The 15,210-nt window shown below is 40.8% G+C and overlaps 1 long non-coding RNA gene across 1 annotated transcript; it reads right to left on the bottom strand.

Moving 5' to 3' along the window:
- Positions 1–226: 226 nt before the first annotated feature.
- On the bottom strand, positions 227–8,149 carry LOC122462521. Its single transcript, XR_006285099.1, has 4 exons — positions 7,942–8,149; positions 5,569–5,722; positions 4,555–4,632; positions 227–565 (listed from the first exon to the last, which is right to left on the bottom strand). It is a non-coding gene; the product is annotated as an uncharacterized LOC122462521 (long non-coding RNA).
- Between the last annotated feature and the right edge of the window lie 7,061 nt (positions 8,150–15,210).

The raw sequence follows: 15,210 nt of genomic DNA, 5'->3' as shown, positions 1-15,210 counted from the left end.
GGCTCAATAACAAACATGTCTGCTGGTGCTGTAGGAAGTCCTGCCCACTCCTCTTGCCCTAGTGTGGAGCAGCAGACAAATATGGTTCCCTTCTGCCCACCTCAGGAAGAGGTGTCAAGACTTCTTTCAATCACTGCATTTGCAAGGACCATTTCACAGCTTCTTTCCTCTTCAGAAGAAGGTCAGTATTGGGTGGGGGGGGGAACACTGCTTCTTTTTTTCTCTTTTTCACTTCTGTGTCTACAGATAGATCTAGCTGCAGGACTCCTCTTCAAATAGGGAGTAAGAAGGAGAGGGAGTAAGAAGCATTTTAGCACTGGCCTGCAGTCACGTTAGAGATGCTGCTACTGCATAGAGTCCTCTTCACTGTAATATGGAGAGCCAGAGACTCCTTCCAGCATGAGTTAGTGACAGTTTATCTTCTCTTCCTCTTCTTCATCTGATCTGTCTCCAGGGAGATGCTACTCCACTTGGAATGAAGAACTTCATATCTGCCAGGTACTGATCACTGCAGCTGCATTTCAAGACAATTATGATGGAGTGGGACTTCATTTCAAAGGTCCATCTACACTGGGAAAACATGTTAACATTTTTCACGGATGTAAACTATAGCAGGCCTTCATGCATAGGTGGTTTTACCACCTATGCCTAGCCTATACTATAGTTTACAGCATTGATAGCATGGATGCTGAAGTTCTAGGGCTAAAAAACAAACACAAATATTCTTAGGGTAGACAAATCTTAAGAGGAGACAAGTCTCACAATACAAGCCTTTTATTCCCCTTGCCTATCATCAGTTCCACTATTTCAATCAGTTTTGTTCTGTTATTATAAAATTCTCCCATTTATTATTTGGGCAATTCAGAGAATTCCTTACCTACTTGACATCACCCGAACAATGCATGAAAGCTCTACAGAAAGGCAGGGGAGTCAGATATAGAGGAGCTAGAGATACTAATTGACAATACATATTTGATGAAGTGACAAAAGGAAAACATACTGAAACTCTATTAAAAAAAAATCCCAACAACTGCAGCATTTTTTGAAGATACTGTATCAGAGTAAATACGATTATTTAGAATCTTTTGGCGAAGCGAATACAAGTTTGTCATTGTTCTTGGCTGGTAAATTACCCTTGAAAAATGAAAAGATGAGAAGGATGCTCCTAGCAAATCACTAATGCTGTTACAGTATTGTTCTATCCCAAAGGAAAGAAACAGTGACACTGTTATGGTTTCTTTAAGCATACCTTTGAAACAATTATCAGAAACATTTGATTACTGGATCCAAAAGGTGATCGGGTTACATATTATGATGTAATATTTGATCATTTATTACTTTTGTGCGGTGTTAAAATCTAGCAACCAGACCCAGTAGAGCCATCTTTTTGTCTGATCTTTCTGTTGTGATGGGCACTGGGTTTGCTTTCTGAATTTCTTCTTTTCGGCTCTGGAAAAAGTACACCCCAGCATTTGTGTGAATTGCACAATTGACAATACATTGTGAGACTGTAATTGTTTACCCTTGGGACAGAAATAACAGGATTGCTAAGGAATGTAATAGTTTTTAAAAGTAATGTGGATTAAAGTCAGTTTACCTCTGCAATAATCTGCTGTTTCATGGATTTATTATGCAACCTTTACTCAGCTGGTGAACAGCTATTTCTGTGAGTTCAGCTACTTCTGTGAGGGACTTCAGCAAGATTACTTTTCTGAGTAACTGCTCACCAATGTAAGTAAAGAGTCAGGCCATTAATCCCTGCATCTTAAATAGTAACCTGGTGATACATACTCAGTAGTTAACCACAAAATGATACATTTCAAAAAAGATTTTCCAAGTGATTTAGCATTACAGTGTAGTCTTTGAAACAAAAATCTCAGACTATTGATGGTGGGCTATATTTCTTTCCTTTGATTAGCATACACAACTCCTGTCAAACACAAGGGAAGATACGCATGTATGTCTGAAGTCAGAATTCAACATTATAGTGTTGCCTAATTGATAGGTTGGTGCACTGATTATTGGTACTGATTAATCTCTTAGACCACAGTGGGATCGATAATGGGTTCCCAGAGCAGCTCCAGTATCAAAGATTATTTCCAGTATCATTAGAATGAGAGACCCCAGCAGCACAGAAGAAACAACTGCAATTTATCACAAGTCCCTTTATTAACAAATCTTCTAGGCAGATAAACAATCCCACAGACACAGAAATAAAACAGCAGATATGGAGATAGGACTAAACATTTTGTGCTATGGCTGGCATCACTCACACCTCCTGCTAGGGAACCTCAGAGTGTCAGTCATTATCTTCCTCATCATCATCACGGTTACCATAATCACCAGTAGGTGTCGTCCTGGTGTCTTCGAAGTCATGCCGGCTGGGATACAGCTTTCATAATGTGTTGTGCTGAGGCCCATTTCCTTATCTATACTTCCACATCCCACTAAATTTGGGGTGCCCCATTTTCACAGGCTAACTTATTAGTTCCCCTTATATTCATTAACATGTACATCACTCAATCACCATAACTTGCAGTTATCACATTGCTGACACCCTATATCTGCAAAAATCCCCCAAATACTCTAACCAGCCTTAGAGTAACATGTCAGCAGTTAACACATCTATTAGTTTAATTGTTTCTTCTTGTGACAGAGGGTCACTCATCCCGTGGTTACTCATGTCAGCCTAGCTCTAGGCCTGAGGCTTTGTTTGGCTAAGCTAAATGTCTTACAGGCCTCAGACCTGCAGGCCTTGCGATACAGCATTAATCAATGCTTATATCAGACGTCTCTATCTTGACTATACCTTTGGCTACAACAGGGGGGAATATGAAGGAAAGTGCAGTCTAATGGTAAGGGCACAGGACTAGGAGCTAGGATTCCAAATTCTATTCCTGGTTCTGCCAGTGACTTGCTCCATGGGCTGGGGCCAATAATCTAACTTCCCTGTCTCTTATTTCAGCTATCTGTGAAGAGTGGAGCTAATGCTTCTTATTAAACCCTATCTCTCAGGATGTTTTGAGGCTGAATTAATGCTTATTAATTGTTAAGATACTGTAATCTAGTCACTCAGTAGTATTTTACTGAGTACAGTAATTCCCGCATTTCAAGCAGGAAATCTGCGGTTAAGCTGTACAGTAGGCTTGAGCGTAAATATTAAAATGTTACCACATTTAAAAAAAAATTAAGTCAGATTTCCTTGTGGATAAACCATCCCTGAACACATTCCTTTTGCAATATACATATCCGCAATTTAATAAAACTTTTCTAAAGATGCTGATACCACTCTTACCTCAATTACATATTTTAAAATAAAAATATCATATTTTAACCATGAAGCATCTAGAAATGCATGGAGCAGATGGGCAATAAGACTAGATTTGAATGAATATTTAAATATGATTGTTTGAGACAGTTTTCTTGAAAGAAACATGTGACCTGTTTTGAATAGCGTGAAGCCCCATGCTGACTATCAGCGCTGGAGTGTCAGTCTATTTAACTAGGCTCCCCGCCCCTACAATCTCTAGATTATAGCCCAGAGTTCTACCCAAAGGCATACAGCATTAAAATGTATATACATGTGGCTTAGCTGACCTATACTTTAAAAAAGTGTGTGCAGATAGAAGGACAAATTCTACCCTCACATCTTTTCAACTTCATTGAAGATAATAGGATAGTACTGATGCAATGAAGAGGTCCAAAGTGTGGAAAGTTGTAATTTTCACTTTTCCATCCTTTAAATTAAATATTGTCGTGATCATCCTCATGATCATCAAAAGCAACTGTCTTTATATCAGCCTCTAATATAACTAATAAGCTCTCAAAATCCAATGGTAAAATCCTGACCCTACTGAAGTCAATGAGGGTTATGTTATTGACTTCAATGCAACCAGAATTTTCACCCTCCAATTCTGTACCTGCTTATGAATGTTAAAGTTCCCATGGCACATTTCTGAAGATTATGGCTACCCCAAAACTTGTCTGCTTAATTGTGGCAGGGATCTTATCTGCTTAATTGTGCTATGTAGATGCTTTACAGACACCTTAAATCCTCCATAAATAAATATAATTTATTTGCAGTACTCCTTGCTCTTTATGGCCACCATGGGAGTCTAACTCAACCCAGAAAACTTAAAAAGTGGCTTAGGAGCTCTAAGGTACAGCAGCATCCTGTTCTCCAATAGAGATACTGTATCTCAAATGTAGCTTCATCATAAATTTCTAACACAGGATGAAAACAGTAGGGAAATACAGTGTGGGATCTATGCGGTCCTACAGTCCAGTTCATAGCTACACCGCCTTTCTCAGTTCATGATGGGTGAACTGAATATCTGACTGGAAAGAGCTGAACTAACAAAAGTCTAAACATCATCCCGTCCAGCCTCAGGTACACAAATGAAGTTGGGCTGTGGTGCCTTAATTAAAAATGGTTTATGAACCTAGCTATAACAACCATCTCCAATACATCACAACCTATTAAACAAGGACCGTCTATAACTACAAAGTAAGACTAGGCGTCCTTTTTCTAGAACATGCAACAACGTTAATCACCTGCGGAGGGCATCTGTGAGTAAACACATGACCGCAAATATCCACAGGTTTCAGAGTGGTAGCCGTGTTAGTCTGTACCTGCAAAAACAATGAGGAGTCCTTGTGGCACCTTAGAGACTAACAAATTTATTTGGACATAAGCTTTCATAAGGATTCTTAGCACAGCTGATATATATATATATATTTTTTACTGAAAGGCTGAATTTGGACCAGTTGTATACCTATCCAGATCCCATTGTGTTGTGTGCATTTAAGATAAAAGTTTGGCCTCCATAATGCAAAATATTTGAAATACAAAAACACTGATAACTTTGAGAGCCATTTCTCCTAGCTATCATATTTGTTTTCTGAAAGGTCTAATGGTAAAAAACAAAGTCTACAGTTTAGACTACTGCACTAATAGTAAATTAATGTAACACCCTTTTAATTATTACTAATGCTATTCTGAAAATGCAGGAAAGACCCATTTTAAATGTGTACCTGTTTCAAATGCGTCTGGATAAGATTACATTTGCCAGAGCCAGAAGTCTCCGTAGACTGAAACATTTTCAGTAGAGGGAGCTCCTGCCACATCTATATAAAAGGGTGGTTTTTTACCTTAAGTGGACAGGCCACATTGCATTTGTAATGACAAAGCAGTGCTTGTGATGTGCTCTGCAACTGCTAAGCAGCGTATCTGAAGCAAACTACTAAATACCAATAAACAAATGTGTTAATACCCATCTTTCTTATAGCCTATTTGTACGTGATGAATGCATTACCAATTAGACACTGTCCAATGTTACCTACCTAACCCTTCTCCTCATTTGGCCCTCATACTGAATCTTTTCAGTCACCTCAACTGTCAAGCAAAGATTTTAAAAAAAAATCAATACTTAAAATATTTGGTGTGACATTGTAAAACTTAATTTGTCCAGATGATGGGAAGGGAGAACAAAATAACCCTCTTTGAAGATCCCCTGTCCTCCTGATCAATACTGTATTTGATTTCCTGGTCTGAAAGCCTAATAATACCTAGTTTCCAGTGTTCCTAAAAATCTTGAGGGTGTCATTTACTGATCTTCTCCCCTGGCTTTTCCAATAACGAAGAAAGCAGCTTGATGAGATCAAGAGCCAGTGACCTTCTCTGTAGGAGTCCCTCTGAAACATCTCTCATGTGGGCAGATTACTATGACAGAAAGAAATTCATGGTCACTGTTAATAATGACAACTAGCAATAGCATATGAAAAAGCCTCTGGCATTGCTGACAAAGGTCAGATAGCACATGCTGCATTACTGCAGCAATCTTTATAGCCATTTTCTATTACTTTTGTCTTGCATGTCTGAGAGAGATATGAGTAAACATTGCAAACCATTACTATAGCATTGTGGCAGTGGCTCTATAGTTACAAATGAAGAGGCACGTTCAGTGCAGGCCTTAATTGTTCGAGCCCATATCTTCCCAACAAAATTACGCTTGGCCTACAATTTCATCATGTTAGTTTCTCTGCCCAAAGATGAATACTCTGAAACAGTTTTGTGAGTATCCATTTTGAAAGTTTTGGGGCCAACCTTTAAAAATGCAGTGGTTTTGAGTTTTAAAAGCGGCTTAAAAGAATTCACAGCATTTAAAGTAATGGAATCTTAGATTTTTATTTTTATGCTGATATAATTGGAAAAACTGAATGACTTAGACATCAGACTTGTCATGGGCACAGGCGCAGGTAGGTAAAGGTATTTAGATGTTGTTCATTGAGAGTTGCAGGGCCCCAAACTTTTAATTGGGAGTTAGGCAATTAAGTGCTTTTGAAAATCTGGCCGTAAGCGATTTAGATGGCTACGTCCTTTTTTTAGAAGTGACTTAGGCTCTGATTTTTAAAGGTATTTAGATGTTGCTGCCTTAAGCCTTGCTACACCTAACTGATTTTAGGAGCCTCAATTTCATTTTCAAAGGTGATTAAGTTACTTAGCAGTCTAAATCCCATTGACCGTTAATGGGATTTAAGTGCCTAAATCACCTTTGAAAATGAAATTGAGGCTCCTACATCAGTTATGAGTTGCAAGGCTGAGGGCAGCAACACCTAAATAGCTTTAAAAATCTGGGCTGTAGGCACTTAGGAGCCTATTTGTCAGTAAATGGGACTTACACATCTAAGCTATTTAGGCTCAAAATTTCAATCTACCCCTCAGCGAAGCTCACAATTAAAAGGCTTTTGACTGACCATTCACAGTCCTCAAAGTGAACTTTTGCCACCAACACAGAGTAAAAGAAAGCAACAGGGAACTGAAGTGATATCAGAGCCTCCCCATCTCCGAACTAGAAGCATTAGAATGTAGTAAATAGATGCATTAGAGTAGTGGTTCTCAAACTTTTGTACTGGTGACCCCTTTCACATAGCAAGCCTCTCAGTGCGACCCCCCCCTTTATAAATTAAACACTTTTTTATATATTTAACACCATTATAAATGTTGGAGGCATAGCGGGGTTTGGGGTGGAGGCTGACAGCTCGCAACCCCCCATGTAATAACCTCACAACCTCCTGAGGGGACCCAATCCCGAGTTTGAGAACCCCTGCATTAGAATGCAGTAAATAGAGCTGGGCAAACTTTTTCAGATGCATAGTGTATTCACAAAACCCCCTCCGTTTTGGTTGACTTGAAAATATTTGTGAATATTGCACAATTTTGCCAACTAATTTTGGCTACAAATAATTTTTCAGGACACGGGCAGCATTTGTAAACTGAGGAAACGAGGAGCTGGTGATGCCTTCCTTAACCTTTAGCCCAGTGACTAGGGCACTCCCTGTGGATCTGGGAGACACAAACTTCAGATCAAGCCCTAAATCAAGATAACTTCTTTATATTATACAGAAAGCAAAGCCTCCGAATAAAGCACAACACAATCTCTCAGAAATCTGCAATGCAAACCAAAGATCTGTGTCCTTGTAAAATTGGATGGTGAAGATAATTGATTAACCATAGAGTCTGAAAATATTCAATGATTATCATGCAACATTCCAAACAAATGGAACTTTAAGAATAAATTATAACAAATGTTTAGGGCTTGTCACATGATGCCTACAAAGTTGATAGTTTGAAGTGTTAAACTACCAACTAATCCACAGCAGTAAACATAGTGTACTCACTGGTGGTACAGATGATCCGCTACCCACATCTTGAAAAAGCCTAAGAAGTATGATTGTTTTTAGGTGGCTGTATTCAATGCATACAACACATTACATAGGACCCACATTACATTACAGATGGACCCAGCTCAATACAGAGTAAAAAAATGCATACGTTTGGACATGCAATTTTGTTTTCAGAAAGAAAAGAAAATTGATAATTATGTTTAGATAATGGGTATCTTGCTGCTTTCTGCAGATATATGATGGTAATTTGCTAACCTGAGACATTTTATTCCATTCTTGAGAAGTCTTTCATATTTTATCAAGGCTTTTCCGAGGACCAGCCTTAAACGCTATCAAGAAAAATGACTGCTTGAGGTTCTGATTTAGCCTTCGCAACTAACTACCCAATTTCCTTCATCTCCCTGCCCATGATGCTGGCAATAGAGTGGAAGGCCCCATATGTCTGGAATCCTGAGGAGCTTCCCTGTGTAATCCTTCTGCCAGTGGAGATGGAAGCAACAGTGGCTGGGTTCCTCTTAACAATACAAAGCAGAACCAGCTGGAGCTCTCACCTAGTAATCTGGGAAAATTAGCCACCACCCCACAGCTCCTCTAAGAAGCAATATTTCCCCACTCCCAAGCACTGAGTCTGTGTATAACAAAAGAAAACTTTTATGACAAGGCAGAGGCAACCAGGCATGAGTTTGGGAAAACAACTTATTTGAGAATAGTATTGCAAAGACCCATTCATGCAGACCCTCTGTTAAACTAGGCAGGGGTCCATGGAAACCTCACAGTCTTGTCACAGGATTCCACCTCTCTATATGTGCTCTGACTTTAGCTTGTTTAACAAATGCCTAAAAAGCACTGTATTTTCCATGACTTCAATGCAAAACCATACATCAGCTCAGCTTCACTGGAGCTTCAACAAAAGCCCCTATCCTTCAGGGAGCATAGCAACCAGATTAACTGTGCCTGGTTTCAGCTTTTAATCTATTTTATTTTATTTATGCAAAGTTCTAGTTGTATACTCACCCAAACATACTGGTGAGCACTGAAAACTACCTTTTTTGTTTTGTTTTTCCTGGGAATACACTCTGCAGACAATTGTGTGTGTAATTTGTACACACATCACTGTTCCTTTTGGATAAAACCAGAAGCGCATAACTGTGTTTACAACAAAGGCTGTGATTCTACAAGTTATAACTCACAGGCATACCTCTGAGACCACTCAGAGCCCCATAAAAGTCCACGAGGCTCAGCCAAGGTAATAGTGTGCCCAGGCAGATCCAGTTACAAGATCTAGCCTTAAAAGTAGTTCTCAAGTGATGCAAGAGATGATCTGAACCTGGAAGATCTGGGATGGATCCCTGTTGATACTATGAAATTCTAAGTAGATATGGTATGCAGCTGTGAAGTGACAACCATGATGTGTTGTCATGGATTTGTTACAATATGATTAAAGTTTTTTGAATAGTGTACAAATTGTGATTAATCCATCAGCCAGACCTGAAGAAGAGTTCTGTTTTGAGCTTGTCTCTCTCACCTATAGAAGTTGGTCCAATAAAAGCTGTTACCTCACCCACTTTAATATCCTGGTACTAACACAGCTACAAAACTGCATAAAAGATGTTCCTTTCATGCGAACACTGTAAAACTAAAGGACAGTGGCTGGTGTTGGACTTGTAACACATTAGATTCCTACTATATTTTTTTTTTATCTGAATGTCTCCCAAGTAATCTGCTTTTGTTCACGGATAAGGTCATTTATAAGTGAAACACCTTTGTGAATTGCCTAGGACTACAAACGTTCTCAGATTTGTTAATCTCAGAAATGTAGCAATCTCATCCATGTGTACTGCATACTTTCAATTACTGGAATCCCATGCAAAACCCTATATTAGATCATCACAATAAAAATCCAAAGCTAATGAACATTGCATCCAAATACTACCTGTCCAAAGCATCAAGAAAACTATCCCATGCACTGTGAACACTAACAAGTGCACTAGCTTTCATCATCTTTATATTTATCAGTCTATATATATTACTAAGTATGGTTCTTCATACCATATGTTCTCTGAGTAGAAAATAATGCCTTCTGGCTAAAATCTCACTGATTCCTTTTCATCAAGAATGATGGATGCATCCGATGAAGTGAGCTGTAGCTCACTAAAGCTTATGCTCAAATAAATTGGTTAGTCTCTAAGGTGCCACAAGTACTCCTGTTCTTTTTGCGAATACAGACTAACACGGCTGCTACTCTGAAACCTATCAAGAATTCTGTAACTGGTTAGCAGCAGCCTCCTCTGAATCTGCCAGCTACTAGGTTCTGATCTTGCTGGGAAATGCTAAGTGAGTCCTGGTGACTTATTAACTTCACCTTGATCCTCAGAAATAAGATGATTTAGGTGTAACAGATGCAGGGAAGAACTCCAGAAGTCTTCTGTGTAGTTCTTCAGGATCTGATGCCTTTTGGTCTACTCTTCAGTGGCATCCAGGAGTCCAACACCCGTAACAGCAGAGCACGTCACCCGTTATGGTTCCACTTCTCTGCAAAATCTTACAGGGGTATCAGTGGGAGCAAGTAGTGCTTGTCACAGAGGGGGGTGGATGTAGGGAAGCTACTAAATAGGTATCAAGAAATACCCTGGGCTCCTGAGTAATTGCACAATGGAGAAAAACCATATAATTCCTTGCCTTTATGAGTGATCTCGACACTGTCTCTGGCTACCATGTTAGGGAATATGGAGCATTTGTTCTACTAGTTTAGTACAATATGGCAGTAGGGCTGGAGTTTTTCCTTCCTTAGTTGCCTATTTAGAAGGCAGGCACATGTCCCCTTAAAACTTGTAAATGGGGAGTGAGCAGCCCAGGAAAGATCCTAACTGAGGAAACATCAACTCAGTACCACCCAACAACCCTCTGAGAAACAGAGAAGACATTCAACCCCAGGTGTATAGACTTGCCTCCTGAAGGCACTTGAAGGTGAAGTGGTAAGGGCAGGAGTGGAGGGACTGTGTTGGAGACAGGTAAGAGGGAATTTTTCATCTGTGTGAAACTCTAACTTGAGGGAACTGGCTGACAGCCAGTTGCTGTGAGCAAAGCCATCACCCCTCTCGTTCATATGAACTGAACTCTCTGGGGATTGATTGCACAACCCAAGTGGGATCACATGCAAACTAAAACAAAAGTCGAAGGATTTACAGGAAATGGCTTAAACAAAACACACACACAAATTTGCATATCTCTACAAAGGAAAGAATATTTGTGAAGTCTATAAATATACTAGATTAGAGTCTTAGCCCATGCTCTGGATAATCAGTGAGCTGGGAACTCTCCCAGGTGTTGGTGGAAGAGAGAGAGAGGCGTTGGTTCTATGCCATAATTACTTCCTGTGCCACTACAGAGGGTATGGCTAGAGCTCTACTCTAATGATCTCTTATGAGATCTAATTAACTCGCAGTTTTGGACCATAATTAGGTCTGAAGCCACAGACAACTCTCAAATGGCTCCTTCTCTAAGGTGCACCCAGTACTTAATGGGAACAGGTGGGTGCAATGATTTGGGTAATGTATGCACAGTGTATGAATTCTCGTAGATAGCGGGGGGCTCGGTCTCTGTCAGACTGCAAACTCCATTTTGAAAGTGGAGCGTGTGTACCTAGCTTACTGTCTTTCGTCTGAAAGAAAACCCACAGAAGGTGACAGGAGAAATTCTTGCACCTGGCACAGGGCTAACAATAGAGGGTTGTTAAAGTCTGATCATCCACTCAGCTGGAGCACGCTTGGACAAAAGTTGCCTACCGCCAAAAGTAAACCAGTCTTTCAAGTGTGAACTCTGGGAAGGGGGGACAGAATCCAGGGAAGGATTTAGGTGTTGCAATGCTGACTCTCACAGAGCCTAAGTTTTAGGCACCTAGAAAATCACAGGAAGAACAGTGTAATCTACAAAGCTGAGTGAAGCACGCAGGCTCCCTTTGCAATGAATGAGGAGAGAGAGGTGCCTTAGAATGCATTCCCCAAAAGCTAGCCTGAAAGCGTGGCACCACCTCTGCTAACCAATGAGAGATGCAAACAAGAGAGGTGTGGGCTAAATCCTGCCCCTTTCATGGAAATAGGTGCCTAAGGCCAGCTGGCAGGCAAGCATTTATCACAGCTTGTGATCCAAGAACAGGAACCCAGTGCCTGGAGTCAGGTGGCATAGCCCTGTAAGTCACTTCTTGAGGGAATGAGCAAGTTACCTGCCTCCCTCCACCCAAACAGCCATAGGGGGGGTAGAAAGGATTTGAACAGAGGTCTTCCACCTCTCAGGAGCGTGCCCTAACCACTGAGCTGGGGGATATTCTGTTGTGGGGGCTCCCACTCTCCCCTATTGAAGCTGTTTCATTGTTGATAACTAATGAAAGTATGATTGGAGCAGGGGGCATGGAGCCACTTCCCATTAGGATGCCCTAATCACTAGACTACAGAATCATTCTCACACTGGCCCAGTGACTACTTAACTATTTATCCAGTCACTGGACTAGCGTGAGAATGATTCTGTAGTGTCATGGTTTAGGCACCCACCTCTGGGGGAAACTTTACTCATCTCATGAGGCTGATCGGGGGCTAACCCACAAAGAGAACTGGAGGCTATGAAAGAGTGGGTCTTGCCATTTTTAGAGGGAGATTATGGAAGGGCACTGACTACAGGGGTGAGAGGGAGAAGTCTATGACCTCAGTCGAAGGAACTCCGAAGAGTAATGAGGAAAGTGAGGCAAGGAAATGCAGATAGATGCATTATTGTTTTCTCTAGATCTGTATATTTCTTGTGTTGGCTAAGGAAAGTGTGATTTTTTTTTCTTTAACTCTTTCATAGCCTCTGTTTGCTTTCATGATCATGTGTCCCTAAAGAAGGGAACTGTAATCCAGAGTCCCCAGGAGGTTGGAGCTCCAGGAAAGGGTGTGATTAAGATTCTGGGGAGTTAGCGCTGGCCGTGGAGGCCTAGGGCAGCTGCGCTCTGGGGTCCCAGCTCCATTAAGGAGTCGCAGACAGAGCCTGTACTCAGGAAGTATGCCTGAGAGGCCAAGGAAAGAGACAGTGCTGCAGCCTACTCAGACCAAGGGAAACTTAAGAGCATTTGAGTCTAGCATATTGGGCCCCAAACACAGCAGCTTGGTGAGTGTCCAGGTAGAGGAGCTCTACAAGGGTTGCATGGCACCCACTGCTAATTGGGAAGCAATGGAAATCTGGGCTGGTTTGTGCAAATAAGAAACAATACTGAGACAGAGTTTTACTTTCTTTTGGACTTTGCTGCATGTAGTGTTTGTAGAATAAAGTTGCTTCTTGAAACAATCCATGCCAGCTAGTATCACTTCTCTAAATGCAACACTACCAGATTTTAATAACTGATGGTTAAACCAGCAGTTATCCATTTAATGTAATCTTTGCCACTGGTAATTGTTAGTATGTATTGCTTAGCAAGCTTTGAACTAGAATTAGTCATAGCAAGCTTTCAAAGAAAATATGTAAAAAGCTTCATTTTGAAGCCCAATTAGAACTAAGGTCAATCTTCTTTAATCTGTCTCATTAGTGCACCCTGCCAGCAAGGAATTATTTAAAGTCTCCAAATGTTTTGTGGGTGAATATTTATTTTGAATGCATAAGCAAGCTAGGATACATAGTCAAAATATATAAATATATACAGCAACCTTAATTAAATGTTACCACACACAGTGTACATGTGCATGCCAGATTTTTTTCCCCACATAAACAGGCTCCGTTTTGCAAGAAGCTGATCATCTCATGAGAAGTATTAAGTATTCTCAATTCTCTTGACTTTAATGGAAGTTGATGGCTCTGAGCACTGCACAAAATTAGGCCCTATAACTATTTCCAGAATGGATATTAAACAGATTCCAAAGGTAGAACTTCTGAGAGTGACTTTGTCTATGGCTAGATAATACAGCATGTCATTGCCCTTGTTCACTTCCTGAATTCATCCATGCATTTCTGTATTCATCTGTAACTGAAGCCTTCTGACAGGGCTTTGGAGCTGTGCCCCGGCTCTGCTCCAGCTCCAGGCAAAAACCTGCAGCTCCACTGCTCCAGAGCTGCTCCGCAGGCTCCGCTCCAACGCCCTGCCTTCTGAAACCTTCTAATAGAGTTACTAGAGTGGTAATCCAAATTTGCTGAATGCTCCACATTTCTCACGGATGCACAGTGTGGCCTAATTTTCCAAAGTGACTGTCATAAATATAAAGGGAAGTGTACCACTGTTCTGTATACAGTGCTATAATATCCCTCCTGGCCAGAGGCAAGACCCTTTCACCTGTAAAGAGTTAAGAAGCTAAGGTAACCTGGCTGGCACCTTACCCAAAATGACCAATGAGGGGACAAGATACTTTCAAATCTGGAGGGAGGGGGGAACAAAGGGGTCTGTCTGTCTGTGTGATGTTTTTGCCGGGAACAGATCAGAAATGCAAGCCTTCCAACTCCTGTTAAGTTAGTAAGTAATCTAGCTAGAAAATGCGTTAGATTTTCTTTTGTTTAATGGCTGGTAAAATAAGATGTGCTGGAGGGAATGTATATTCCTGTTTTTGAGTCTTTTTGTAACTTAAGGTTTTGCCTAGAGGGATTCTCTATGTTTTGAATCTGATTACCCTGTAAGGTATTTACCATCCTGATTTTACAGAGGTGATTCTTTTATCTTTTCTTGAATTAAAATTCTTCTTTTAAGAACCTGATTGATTTTTCATTTTTCTTAAGATCCAAGGGTTTGGGTCTGTGTTCACCTGTACAAATTGGTGAGGATTTTTGTCAAGCCTTCCCCAGGAAAGGGGGTGTAGGGCTTGGGGGGATATTTTGGGGGAAGACGTCTCCAAGTGGGCTCTTTCCATGTTCTTTGTTTAACACACTTGGTGGTGGCAGCATAGGGTTCAAGGACAAGGCAAAGTTTGTACCTTGGGGAAGTTTTTAACCTAAGCTGGTAAGAATAAGCTTAGGGGTCTTTCATGCAGGTCACCACATCTGTACCCTAGAGTTCAGAGTGGGGAAGGAACCTTGACAGTGACTGTGCCCACAAAAGTGTGTAATGATATGTGTAGTGAGGTGAGCAAATACCTGATTCCTCCCCCTATAGGGATGCTTCCGTATCCAAAATGGAGTTAAGAAGCTCCAAGATGACACAGAGAGTCAGCAGGGCTCAATTAGCATTTCTCTGCAGGGTTTTGCAGCCTGCTGACGGGAAGGGTCCACAAAATAATCCAGTCATAATATCAAAGAAGCAGTTCTCATCTTGTTGACTATGAAGGTTTTGGTTCCAAAGTCTGTTTTTGAAAGGGGTAGACACAGCTGTCGGGAGAGCTTGGAGTTATGTTCTGGGAGGAGCTGTTGAAAGAACATAGCTCCCACAGGCTGACCTGTGTAGCTGTACTGTGTGTACTGAACTAGATAGCCGGCTTGGCCCTGCTTTTGGAAAATAATTTTGCATAAAAGTTACAGGCTTTCAAATCTTGTGTTCTATCTTTACATCTTACTTTATTGTCAGATTTCTATTTCCAA

This window comes from Chelonia mydas, chromosome 12 (assembly GCF_015237465.2).
Source record: "Chelonia mydas isolate rCheMyd1 chromosome 12, rCheMyd1.pri.v2, whole genome shotgun sequence".
NCBI lineage: Eukaryota > Metazoa > Chordata > Testudines > Cheloniidae > Chelonia > Chelonia mydas.
This window is presented reverse-complemented; position numbering and strand designations above follow the sequence as displayed.